The sequence below is a fragment of the Lonchura striata genome, chromosome 31 (assembly GCF_050655825.1).
Source record: "Lonchura striata isolate lonStrDom1 chromosome 31, ASM5065582v1, whole genome shotgun sequence".
NCBI classification, from domain to species: domain Eukaryota; kingdom Metazoa; phylum Chordata; class Aves; order Passeriformes; family Estrildidae; genus Lonchura; species Lonchura striata.
In genome coordinates, this window is record NC_140733.1 from 10,236,322 (window position 1) to 10,245,387 (window position 9,066).

Sequence of the window (9,066 nt, forward strand, 5' to 3'; positions counted from 1 at the left end):
ATCAGGGCAGCACAAGTTTGAGGTGGGGACAACTTCGGTGTGGGCTCCATCCTTCGATATAAGGATTTTTTGCAGTCAGGGCCAGGGGCCCCTGGGCACATCCTTTTTCCATTTTCCCTGGGAAAGAAAACTCAGCAGTCCAGGTTCCTGATGTCAGTTTGTAGGGCTCCCTTGGGTCTATCAGGGCAGCACAAGTTTGAGGTGGGGACAACTTCGGTCTGGGGTCCATCCTTCGATATAAGGATTCTTTGCAGTCAGGGCCAGGGGCCCCTGGGCACATCCTTTTTCCATTTTCCCTGGGAAAGAATAGTCAGCAGTCCAGGTTCCTGATGTCAGTTTGTAGGGCTCCCTTGGGTCTATCAGGGCAGCACAAGTTTGAGGTGGGGACAAATTCGGTGTGGGCTCCATCCTTCGATATAAGGATTTTTTGCAGTCAGGGCCAGGGTCGCAGGGCCAGGGGCCCCTGGGCACATCCTTTTTCCATTTTCACTGGGAAAGAAAACTCAGCAGTCCAGGTTCCTGATGTCAGTTTGTAGGGCTCCCTTGGGTCTATCAGGGCAGCACAAGTTTGAGGTGGGGACAACTTCGGTGTGGGGTCCATCCTTCGATATAAGGATTTTTTGCAGTCAGGGCCAGGGGCCCCTGGGCACATCCTTTTTCCATTTTCCCTGGGAAAGAAAACTCAGCAGTCCAGGTTCCTGATGTCAGTTTGTAGGGCTCCCTTGGGTCTATCAGGGCAGCACAAGTTTGAGGTGGGGACAACTTCGGTGTGGGGTCCATCCTTCGATATAAGGATTCTTTGCAGTCAGGGCCAGGGGCCCCCGGGCACACCCTTTTTCCATTTTCCCTGGGAAAGAAAACTCAGCAGTCCAGGTTCCTGATGTCAGTTTGTAGGGCTCCCTTGGGTCTATCAGGGCAGCACAAGTTTGAGGTGGGGACAACTTCGGTGTGGGGTCCATCCTTCGATATAAGAATTTTTGGCAGTCAGGGCCAGGGTTCCCTGGGCACATCCTTTTTCCATTTTCCCTGGGAAAGAAAACTCAGCAGTCCAGGTTCCTGATGTCAGTTTGTAGGGCTCCCTTGGGTCTATCAGGGCAGCACAAGTTTGAGGTGGGGACATCTTCGGTGTGGGGTCCATCCTTCGATATAAGGATTCTTTGCAGTCAGGGCCAGGGGCCCCCGGGCACATCCTTTTTCCATTTTCCCTGGGAAAGAAAACTCAGCAGTCCAGGTTCCTGATGTCAGTTTGTAGGGCTCCCTTGGGTCTATCAGGGCAGCACAAGTTTGAGGAGGGGACAACTTCGGTGTGGGCTCCATCCTTCGATATAAGGATTTTTTGCAGTCAGGGCCAGGGGCCCCTGGGCACATCCTTTTTCCATTTTCCCTGGGAAAGAAAACTCAGCAGTCCAGGTTCCTGATGTCAGTTTGTAGGGCTCCCTTGGGTCTATCAGGGCAGCACAAGTTTGAGGTGGGGACATCTTCGGTGTGGGGTCCATCCTTCGATATAAGGATTTTTTGCAGTCAGGGCCAGGGGCCCCTGGGCACATCCTTTTTCCATTTTCCCTGGGAAAGAAAACTCAGCAGTCCAGGTTCCTGATGTCAGTTTGTAGGGCTCCCTTGGGTCTATCAGGGCAGCACAAGTTTGAGGTGGGGACAACTTTGGTGTGGGGTCCATCCTTCGATATACGGATTCTTTGCAGTCAGGGCCAGGGGCCCCTGGGCACATCCTTTTTCCATTTTCCCTGGGAAAGAAAACTCAGCAGTCCAGGTTCCTGATGTCAGTTTGTAGGGCTCCCTTGGGTCTATCAGGGCAGCACAAGTTTGAGGTGGGGATATCTTCGGTGTGGGGTCCATCCTTCGATATAAGGATTCTTTGCAGTCAGGGCCAGGGGCCCCCGGGCACATCCTTTTTCCATTTTCCCTGGGAAAGAAAACTCAGCAGTCCAGGTTCCTGATGTCAGTTTGTAGGGCTCCCTTGGGTCTATCAGGGCAGCACAAGTTTGAGGTGGGGACAACTTCGGTGTGGGGTCCATCCTTCGATATAAGGATTCTTTGCAGTGAGGCCCCAGCCCAGGGCCAGGGGCCCCTGGGCACATCCTTTTTCCATTTTCCCTGGGAAAAGTAAACTCAGCAGTCCAGGTTCCTGATGTCAGTCTGTAGGGCTCCCTTGGGTCTATCAGGGCAGCACAAGTTTGAGGTGGGGACAACTTCGGTGTGGGGTCCATCCTTCGATATAAGGATTTTTTGCAGTCAGGGCCAGGGGCCCCTGGGCACATCCTTTTTCCATTTTCCCTGGGAAAGAAAACTCAGCAGTCCAGGTTCCTGATGTCAGTTTGTAGGGCTCCCTTGGGTCTATCAGGGCAGCACAAGTTTGAGGTGGGGACAACTTCGGTGTGGGGTCCATCCTTCGATATAAGGATTTTTTGCAGTCAGGGCCGGGGCCCCTGGGCACATCCTTTTTCCATTTTCCCTGGGAAAGAAAACTCAGCAGTCCAGGTTCCTGATGTCAGTTTGTAGGGCTCCCTTGGGTCTATCAGGGCAGCACAAGTTTGAGGTGGGGACAACTTTGGTGTGGGGTCCATCCTTCGATATAAGGATTCTTTGCAGTCAGGGCCAGGGGCCCCTGGGCACATCCTTTTTCCATTTTCCCTGGGAAAGAAAACTCAGCAGTCCAGGTTCCTGATGTCAGTTTGTAGGGCTCCCTTGGGTCTATCAGGGCAGCACAAGTTTGAGGTGGGGACAACTTCGGTGTGGGGTCCATCCTTCGATATAAGGATTCTTTGCAGTGAGGCCCCAGCCCATGTCCAGGGGCCCCTGGGCACATCCTTTTTCCATTTTCCCTGGGAAAGAAAACTCAGCAGTCCAGGTTCCTGATGTCAGTTTGTAGGGCTGCCTTGGGTCTATCAGGGCAGCACAAGTTTGAGGTGGGCACATCTTCGGTGTGGGGTCCATCCTTCGATATAAGGATTCTTTGCAGTGAGGCCCCAGCCCATGTCCAGGGGCCTCTGGGAACATTCTTTTTCCATTTTCCCTGGGAAAGAAAACTCAGCAGTCCAGGTTCCTGATGTCAGTTTGTAGGGCTCCCTTGGGTCTATCAGGGCAGCACAAGTTTGAGGTGGGGACAACTTCGGTGTGGGGTCCATCCTTCGATATAAGGATTCTTTGCAGTGAGGCCCCAGCCCATGTCCAGGGGCCTCTGGGCACATCCTTTTTCCATTTTCCCTGGGAAAGAAAACTCAGCAGTCCAGGTTCCTGATGTCAGTTTGTAGGGCTCCCTTGGGTCTATCAGGGCAGCACAAGTTTGAGGTGGGGACATCTTCGGTGTGGGGTCCATCCTTCGATATAAGGATTCTTTGCAGTCAGGGCCAGGGGCCCCCGGGCACATCCTTTTTCCATTTTCCCTGGGAAAGAAAACTCAGCAGTCCAGGTTCCTGATGTCAGTTTGTAGGGCTCCCTTGGGTCTATCAGGGCAGCACAAGTTTGAGGTGGGGACAACTTCGGTGTGGGGTCCATCCTTCGATATAAGAATTTTTGGCAGTCAGGGCCAGGGTTCCCTGGGCACATCCTTTTTCCATTTTCCCTGGGAAAGAAAACTCAGCAGTCCAGGTTCCTGATGTCAGTTTGTAGGGCTCCCTTGGGTCTATCAGGGCAGCACAAGTTTGAGGTGGGGACAACTTCGGTGTGGGGTCCATCCTTCGATATAAGGATTCTTTGCAGTCAGGGCCAGGGGCCCCTGGGCACATCCTTTTTCCATTTTCCCTGGGAAAGAAAACTCAGCAGTCCAGGTTCCTGATGTCAGTTTGTAGGGCTCCCTTGGGTCTATCAGGGCAGCACAAGTTTGAGGTGGGGACAACTTCGGTGTGGGGTCCATCCTTCGATATAAGGATTTTTTGCAGTCAGGGCCAGGGGCCCCTGGGCACATCCTTTTTCCATTTTCCCTGGGAAAGAAAACTCAGCAGTCCAGGTTCCTGATGTCAGTTTGTAGGGCTCCCTTGGGTCTATCAGGGCAGCACAAGTTTGAGGTGGGGACAACTTTGGTGTGGGGTCCATCCTTCGATATAAGGATTCTTTGCAATCAGGGCCAGGGGGCCCTGGGCACATCCTTTTTCCATTTTCCCTGGGAAAGAAAACTCAGCAGTCCAGGTTCCTGATGTCAGTTTGTAGGGCTCCCTTGGGTCTATCAGGGCAGCACAAGTTTGAGGTGGGGACATCTTCGGTGTGGGGTCCATCCTTCGATATAAGGATTCTTTGCAGTCAGGGCCAGAGGCCCCCGGGCACATCCTTTTTCCATTTTCCCTGGGAAAGAAAACTCAGCAGTCCAGGTTCCTGATGTCAGTTTGTAGGGCTCCCTTGGGTCTATCAGGGCAGCACAAGTTTGAGGTGGGGACAACTTCGGTGTGGGGTCCATCCTTCGATATAAGGATTTTTTGCAGTGAGGCCCCAGCCCAGGGCCAGGGGCCCCTGGGCACATCCTTTGGCCATTTTCCCTGGGAAAGAAAAGTCAGCAGTCCAGGTTCCTGATGTCAGTTTGTAGGGCTCCCTTGGGTCTATCAGGGCAGCACAAGTTTGAGGTGGGGACAATTTCGGTCTGGGGTCCATCCTTCGATATAAGGTTTTTTTGCAGTGAGGCACCAGCCCAGGGCCAGGGAACCCTGGGCACATCCTTTTTCCATTTTCCCTGGGATAGAAAACTCAGCAGTCCAGTTTCCTGATGTCAGTTTGTAGGGTTCCCTTGGGTCTATCAGGGCAGCACTAGTTTGAGATGGGGACAACTTCGGTGTGGGGTCCATCCTTCTATATAAGGATTCTTTGCAGTCAGGGCCAGGGGCCCCTGGGCACATCCTTTTTCCATTTTCCCTGGGAAAGAAAACTCAGCAGTCCAGGTTCCTGATGTCAGTTTGTAGGGCTCCCTTGGGTCTATCAGGGCAGCACAAGTTTGAGGAGGGGACAATTTCGGTGTGGGCTCCATCCTTCGATATAAGGATTTTTTGCAGTCAGGGCTAGGGGCCCCTGGGCACAACCTTTTTCCATTTTCCCTGGGAAAGAAAACTCATCAGTCCAAGTTCCTGATGTCAGTTTGTAGGGCTCCCTTGGGTCTATCAGGGCAGCACAAGTTTGAGGTGGGGACAACTTCGGTGTGGGGTCCATCCTTCGATATAAGGATTTTTTGCAGTCAGGGCCAGGGTCCCAGGGCCAGGGGCCCCTGGGCACATCCTTTTTCCATTTTCCCTGGGAAAGAAAACTCAGCAGTCCAGGTTCCTGATGTCAGTTTGTAGGGCTCCCTTGGGTCTATCAGGGCAGCACAAGTTTGAGGTGGGGACAACTTCGGTGTGGGGTCCATCCTTCGATATAAGGATTCTTTGCAGTGAGGCCCAGCCCAGGGCCAGGGGCCCCTGGGCACATCCTTTTTCCATTTTCCCTGGGAAAGAAAACTCAGCAGTCCAGGTTCCTGATGTCAGTTTGTAGGGTTCCCTTGGGTCTATCAGGGCAGCACAAGTTTGAGGTGGGGACAACTTCGGTGTGGGGTCCATCCTTCGATATAAGGATTCTTTGCAGTGAGGCCCCAGCCCATGTCCAGGGGCCCCTGGGCACATCCTTTTTCCATTTTCCCTGGGAAAGAAAACTCAGCAGTCCAGGTTCCTGATGTCAGTTTGTAGGGCTCCCTTGGGTATATCAGGGCAGGACAAGTTTGAGGTGGGCACATCTTCGGTGTGGGGTCCATCCTTCGATATAAGGATTCTTTGCAGTGAGGCCCCAGCCGATGTCCAGGGGACTCTGGGAACATCCTTTTTCCATTTTCCCTGGGAAAGAAAACTCAGCAGTCCAGGTTCCTGATGTCAGTTTGTAGGGCTCCCTTGGGTCTATCAGGGCAGCACAAGTTTGAGGTGGGGACAACTTCGGTGTGGGGTCCATCCTTCGATATAAGGATTCTTTGCAGTGAGGCCCCAGCCCATGTCCAGGGGCCTCTGGGCACATCCTTTTTCCATTTTCCCTGGGAAAGAAAACTCAGCAGTCCAGGTTCCTGATGTCAGTTTGTAGGGCTCCCTTGGGTCTATCAGGGCAGCACAAGTTTGAGGTGGGGACAACTTCGGTGTGGGGTCCATCCTTCGATATAAGGATTCTTTGCAGTGAGGCCCCAGCCCAGGGCCAGGGGCCCCTGGGCACATCCTTTTTCCATTTTCCCTGGGAAAGAAAACTCAGCAGTCCAGGTTCCTGATGTCAGTTTGTAGGGCTCCGTTGGGTCTATCAGGGCAGCACAAGTTTGAGGTGGGGACAAATTCGGTGTGGGCTCCATCCTTCGATATAAGGATTTTTTGCAGTCAGGGCCAGGGTCGCAGGGCCAGGGGCCCCTGGGCACATCCTTTTTCCATTTTCACTGGGAAAGAAAACTCAGCAGTCCAGGTTCCTGATGTCAGTTTGTAGGGCTCCCTTGGGTCTATCAGGGCAGCACAAGTTTGAGGTGGGGACAACTTCGGTGTGGGGTCCATCCTTCGATATAAGGATTTTTTGCAGTCAGGGCCAGGGGCCCCTGGGCACATCCTTTTTCCATTTTCCCTGGGAAAGAAAACTCAGCAGTCCAGGTTCCTGATGTCAGTTTGTAGGGCTCCCTTGGGTCTATCAGGGCAGCACAAGTTTGAGGTGGGGACATCTTCGGTGTGGGGTCCATCCTTCGATATAAGGATTCTTTGCAGTCAGGGCCAGAGGCCCCCGGGCACATCCTTTTTCCATTTTCCCTGGGAAAGAAAACTCAGCAGTCCAGGTTCCTGATGTCAGTTTGTAGGGCTCCCTTGGGTCTATCAGGGCAGCACAAGTTTGAGGTGGGGACAACTTCGGTGTGGGGTCCATCCTTCGATATAAGGATTTTTTGCAGTGAGGCCCCAGCCCAGGGCCAGGGGCCCCTGGGCACATCCTTTGGCCATTTTCCCTGGGAAAGAAAAGTCAGCAGTCCAGGTTCCTGATGTCAGTTTGTAGGGCTCCCTTGGGTCTATCAGGGCAGCACAAGTTTGAGGTGGGGACAATTTCGGTCTGGGGTCCATCCTTCGATATAAGGTTTTTTTGCAGTGAGGCACCAGCCCAGGGCCAGGGAACCCTGGGCACATCCTTTTTCCATTTTCCCTGGGATAGAAAACTCAGCAGTCCAGTTTCCTGATGTCAGTTTGTAGGGTTCCCTTGGGTCTATCAGGGCAGCACTAGTTTGAGATGGGGACAACTTCGGTGTGGGGTCCATCCTTCTATATAAGGATTCTTTGCAGTCAGGGCCAGGGGCCCCTGGGCACATCCTTTTTCCATTTTCCCTGGGAAAGAAAACTCAGCAGTCCAGGTTCCTGATGTCAGTTTGTAGGGCTCCCTTGGGTCTATCAGGGCAGCACAAGTTTGAGGAGGGGACAATTTCGGTGTGGGCTCCATCCTTCGATATAAGGATTTTTTGCAGTCAGGGCTAGGGGCCCCTGGGCACAACCTTTTTCCATTTTCCCTGGGAAAGAAAACTCATCAGTCCAAGTTCCTGATGTCAGTTTGTAGGGCTCCCTTGGGTCTATCAGGGCAGCACAAGTTTGAGGTGGGGACAACTTCGGTGTGGGGTCCATCCTTCGATATAAGGATTTTTTGCAGTCAGGGCCAGGGTCCCAGGGCCAGGGGCCCCTGGGCACATCCTTTTTCCATTTTCCCTGGGAAAGAAAACTCAGCAGTCCAGGTTCCTGATGTCAGTTTGTAGGGCTCCCTTGGGTCTATCAGGGCAGCACAAGTTTGAGGTGGGGACAACTTCGGTGTGGGGTCCATCCTTCGATATAAGGATTCTTTGCAGTGAGGCCCAGCCCAGGGCCAGGGGCCCCTGGGCACATCCTTTTTCCATTTTCCCTGGGAAAGAAAACTCAGCAGTCCAGGTTCCTGATGTCAGTTTGTAGGGTTCCCTTGGGTCTATCAGGGCAGCACAAGTTTGAGGTGGGGACAACTTCGGTGTGGGGTCCATCCTTCGATATAAGGATTCTTTGCAGTGAGGCCCCAGCCCATGTCCAGGGGCCCCTGGGCACATCCTTTTTCCATTTTCCCTGGGAAAGAAAACTCAGCAGTCCAGGTTCCTGATGTCAGTTTGTAGGGCTCCCTTGGGTCTATCAGGGCAGCACAAGTTTGAGGTGGGCACATCTTCGGTGTGGGGTCCATCCTTCGATATAAGGATTCTTTGCAGTGAGGCCCCAGCCGATGTCCAGGGGACTCTGGGAACATCCTTTTTCCATTTTCCCTGGGAAAGAAAACTCAGCAGTCCAGGTTCCTGATGTCAGTTTGTAGGGCTCCCTTGGGTCTATCAGGGCAGCACAAGTTTGAGGTGGGGACAACTTCGGTGTGGGGTCCATCCTTCGATATAAGGATTCTTTGAAGTGAGGCCCCAGCCCAGGGCCAGGGGCCCCTGGGCACATCCTTTTTCCATTTTCCCTGGGAAAGAAAAGTCAGCAGTCCAGGTTCCTGATGTCAGTTTGTAGGGCTCCCTTGGGTCTATCAGGGCAGCACAAGTTTGAGGTGGGGACAAATTCGGTGTGGGCTCCATCCTTCGATATAAGGATTTTTTGCAGTCAGGGCCAGGGTCGCAGGGCCAGGGGCCCCTGGGCACATCCTTTTTCCATTTTCACTGGGAAAGAAAACTCAGCAGTCCAGGTTCCTGATGTCAGTTTGTAGGGCTCCCTTGGGTCTATCAGGGCAGCACAAGTTTGAGGTGGGGACAACTTCGGTGTGGGGTCCATCCTTCGATATAAGGATTTTTTGCAGTCAGGGCCAGGGGCCCCTGGGCACATCCTTTTTCCATTTTCCCTGGGAAAGAAAACTCAGCAGTCCAGGTTCCTGATGTCAGTTTGTAGGGCTCCCTTGGGTCTATCAGGGCAGCACAAGTTTGAGGTGGGGACAACTTCGGTGTGGGGTCCATCCTTCGATATAAGGATTCTTTGCAGTGAGGCCCCAGCCCAGGGCCAGGTGCCCCTGGGCACATCCTTTTTTCATTTTCCCTGGGAAAGAAAACTCAGCAGTCCAGGTTCCTGATGTCAGTTTGTAGGGCTCCCTTGGGTCTTTCAGGGCAGC